Source organism: Adiantum capillus-veneris, chromosome 22, assembly GCF_014529385.1.
Source record: "Adiantum capillus-veneris isolate H3 chromosome 22, ASM1452938v2, whole genome shotgun sequence".
Lineage (NCBI taxonomy): Eukaryota > Viridiplantae > Streptophyta > Polypodiopsida > Polypodiales > Pteridaceae > Adiantum > Adiantum capillus-veneris.
The window spans coordinates 96,566,873-96,571,471 of NC_140952.1; positions in this window are offsets into that span (position 1 = coordinate 96,566,873).

Genomic DNA, 4,599 nt, shown 5'->3' on the forward strand with positions numbered 1-4,599 from the left:
TGTCCAGACCCCGAAGGCATCATCTATGTATCTCTTGTAATATGCTAGGTTCGGGCTAGAGATAAGGAGAGAGTGGTTTTCTAGGTGGCAAAGAAAAAGGCAAGCGTAAACCACTGCGAAATTGGATCCTATTGCGGTGCCTTTAATTTGCTTCCACACTTTATCTTTGAAGCAAAGATAATGGTGTGATAGAATAAGGGTGGCAAGCGAGATGATGAATTCTATTTTTGGGGTGTCAGAGAAATTAGTAATGGTGCTTCTGAGGGCTATGAGTCCCTCAGTCATAGGGATGCTGGGGTAGAGGGAGGTTACATCGAAGGTAAAAAGGAGACAATGGGGGGGGAAGGTCTTGGAGTGGAGATCGATGACGAGGGATAGTGAGTCTTTAAGGTGTTGTTTTTGTGAAAGGAGAATATGATAAAGTTGCAAGTGTAGCCATTTGGAAGCATTTTCAAATAAATACCCCCGGTAAGAGAAAATAGGACGGGCTACAAGTACGGGTTTGTGTAACTTAGGGAGAAATTGTATAGGACAGGGTTTGAAGGGTTTATGGAGTGGCGCGAGGATAAATGTGGCTTCATCTGGGGTGAGGAGAGTGTATTTGAGGGTGATGGAGTGGAGTAAGAAGGCGAGGTAATTGTGTGGTGGTGGGGTGAGGGGTTGCTATGTGGAGAGATTATTGAGTTGCCTTAGGGATTCTTGTTCATACCATTCCCGTGATAGGATGGTAAGGCCTAGATTTTTATCCCCTCCGGTTTAATTACTATTGTGTAATCCGTTGAAAGGGTTTTAAGGGCACGCTTGACAAATTTGGGAAATTTTGAGTGGGAAGTTTTGTAGTGTGCAAGCGTATCTTTTAGATTTATGAGGTTAAGGGATGTGATCCCCTCTAGTGTAGGATCTAAAGAGGGGGGGATCCAAGAGGGGTTAGAGGTTTTATAAGGGGGGGGGGGGGGGGGGGGGGGGGGTTTGTTGGATGTAGAAGATTGAAAAACATTTTGAGTTGTAGTCTCCTTGCCAAGGCGTCATGGGCTTTGATAATGAGTTCCACAGGGGGGTTAGGGGGAGGGGGGATGTATTTAAGTCCTAGGTCTAAGCATTTCTTTTCATGGATAGAGAGGGGACGGGAGGTGAGATTATGAACAAAATTAGAACAGGGGTTATTGACCAAGGTGCATGAAGAGAGCTTACCAAAAACTGTAAGTTTGTAGGCATGTGGGTTAATGAGTGGAAGCCAAAATTTATGTCTCTTCCTTCCTCTGTATGTGGGAAGTTTCCTAAGAGAGATGGGGGGAGCTCTGTTGAAAAGGGATAGGATTGAAGGTGGTGAGATAGAGAAGGAAGGGAGAGAGTGTTGAGTGTTAATCCAAATATAAGGGAGGAGGGGGGGCTTTTTGAAAAGCAAGTGTAACCAAGAGGTAGGACAAGAAGACCCTAATCCCTCCTCCCTTTTCCTTTTCCCAAATCTTTGTGGGTACACATGTGGTTGTTGTTGTAGTTGTCGTCATCGTGATTGGTGTTGTTGTGGTGGCGATTGGTGTTGTCGTTGTAGTTGTCGTCATCGCTATTGGTGTTGCCATCGACATCATGAGAATGATTGTTGTGGTTGAGAGGTTTGGTTAGTTTGTTGTAGGGGAAAGGCTTTGGTTTTTGTTTAGGATTGGAGGAAGAAGAGATAATTGGTGTGAAGAGGTTGTGAATGCGATTGAGGGGGTATTTTGGATTTTCCGTAGGCTTATTAGGAGGGGAGTAAATGAAAGGTTTTTTGGAGGGCGGGGAATGGGGAGGAGAGTGAGGTGGTTTTTGTTTTTTGAGGAGGGTTGGGGTGGGGATTGTGTAGGTATTGGCGGATTTTTTAAAGGTTTTGGTGGGGGATGTGGGAGGGTATGTAAGGTGGGAGGATGAGGAAAGAGAGGTTCTAGGGGGGTAAAAGGGAGCTTTGGCAGGGGCATGGTTTTTAGGTGACTTGGTGAGATGGGTGTGAGGGGTGGTGGGTGTGGTGATAGGGGGTTTAATGAGAGGAACAATGAGATCCTTGATGGTTTTCTCCTTAGGGAGGTGGGTGATAGTTTCTTTCATGGTGGAGATGGTGCATTTTCTAGTCTTAAAAGCTTCTTCTTCTTTGGTGGAGGCCAAATGGGAGTTAACTATAAGGGATTGCATTTTAGAGAGGAAGAGTTGGAGGAAGGTGTCTTTCCATTTGGTTAGGTATTGGAGCCAATCTCCCGAGGCTAAAAGGGGTAAAGTAATTGAGGTAGGCTTGTCGACGAGGTCGGTGAGGCGGCTATCTACTTCAAGGTGGTAGTTATCCACTATCGTTTGAAGGTTTTGAACAAGGAGTTTTTGTGCTTGGATTAGGGCCAGGGTGCAATCTAGTTGATATTGGATAGTGAGGGCGGTGAACTTGGCGTTAAGAAGGGCTTGAGCTTGGGTATCTTCTAGTTGCAAACGAGGGGGTTTCATGTTGAGGCTATTGGGATTGGCATTATTCTTGTGTAGTTCAGTTAGGTGTGTGGTGTAGGAAGAAGCTTTGGTTAGCTTTTTGTGTAGCTTGGTAAATTCTAGAAGAGAGAGATTAATGATATCATCGAACTCTTTGGGCTTTGAAAGGGAGTGTGGGAAGGGTTTGGGTGAGGGGGGGGTTTGGAGCGCCTTGGGTGAAGAAGGTTGGTAGAGGGAGGGATTCATAGTATTAGGTAAAGAGGGTGTGGTTTTGATGGTGGAGAGGGTAATATGGAGTTTGGATTGGGTCTTCTTTGGAGGGTTTGAGTATGGTGGGAAGGACTCCGTGCCGGGGTTTGGGACTAGGCAAACGGGTGGATCTTCTACTCTAAGATCGGCTTGATGAGGGTTGGGGGAGAAGTCGAAAGATTCTTCCGAAAGTTGCTCGAATTCATCATCCATAATTTTGTAGGGGTTGAGCGTGATGTGGTCTAGTGAAAGGGTATTCTCCATGAAGTGTTTGTCTTTATTGGGTGAGTCGTTGACCGGTGGGGTATCTACCGGGATAGAAGGGTCATCGAGGTTAGGTGTATTCTTATTCATGGACGAATCCATGCTATCGTTGAGGCCTTCTCCGTTATTGTGGGTGCATCCATGAAGAGGTTTCCCGGAGAAAGTTTCCCAAAATGTCGGAGACTTGTAGCCTTATTACAAACGGGGGCCCAACGGGAGCCAACTTCGATGGCGAGGGTGACGAGGGAGTAATCGTGGGCACTCTTAGTTGGTTGTTTTGCTCCAGAAACTCTGATGATGACGGCGAATGAAGATTGAGGAAAAGTTTACGGACCGAGAAGGGTGACCCACAATAGGTTGCGTCATCGATGTTGAGGGCTAGGGCTTCGGGCTAGGGCTTCACGGTGGCCGACGTTTGGCAGTTAAGGCTTTGTAAGAGGTGGCCGACATTTGGTAGTTGTTGCAGCTTAGTAAGAGGTTGCTCAGTTTGAGGCTGTTAGGCGTCGGGTCGCGGAAAGTGAGGAGGTTGTATGCCGCTTGTGAAGAGTTTGTTGTAGCGTAGGGGGTCGAAGGGCTGAAATCACACCACTTCGACTGGCACGGGATAAATTACCTTAAGAAGCCTTAAGAAGCCTTATTACTGCATGCTGAGTGTGTCGAGCAGTTAACTTGTTATAGGTGGAGTGTGTTGAGTAGAAGCGGGCATGCACGCGGGTAAGCAGATGCGGGTATGCTGAGCAGTTTGATTGCCAGAGGCGGAGTGTGTTGAGAAGATGCGGGTGTGCAGGAGGGTATGTAGATGCGGGCGGGTACGAAGATGAGATGCGGGCTCTGTGTATAGGAAGCATGTGTGGGAGGGCTGCGCAAAAGGCAGTAACGTGCAGAGGTGTGATGCGGGCTCTATGTATAGGAAGTGTGTGTGGCAGGGCTGCGCATAAGGCAGTAACGTGCAGAGGTGTAGAGCGAGGCTGTAGCGGGTGTTTTGGATATGCAGTGTAGGGTATAGAGGTTTGTTAACGAGCAGAAACCTGAAGTGGGCAAGTCTGTAGGGTGACGGCCTGGAAGTGTATCATGGGAGGTTCATGGAAAAATATCCGTAGGTAATCCTGTGTTGCGGATCGAGGGTGTTGAGATTGGGTAAGAGCTTGGGTAAGAGCCCGCGGTGGGGTTTGTGAGAGGGTGACAGAGTATGGTACAAGGGAGCAGGCTTAGCTATAAGGGTGGTGAATCCAAAGGCTTTGAGATAAATAAATGCACGTTAAGTGAAGTAGAGGGTCGTTTAAGTTGTGTATCTAAGGGAGTACGTACCTAGCTATTAAGGCTTTCAAAGCTGTTCGAGGACTCAAACAGAGGGAGTACAGTGTTTGTACTCAAATATTGAGGCTTTCAAAGCGTGGGTCACAAGTGGGTTTTCGGGACATAATTACGAAAGGTTTAAGATAATAAGGCTCAGAGCACTTAAAGTTAAACCAAAGGGAAGGTAACCGGGAAGTAGCAAGTTGGGTGAGATTCGAAGATAATACAAGAGGACGGTGACTTTTAAGGTTATCGGAGCAAAAGTTTCGTAAGGGTCGGCGACATCCAAAAAATGTCGGAGCAAAGGATTCGTAAAGGTAAAGAGCAAGGGTGATTAACTAACGGGCG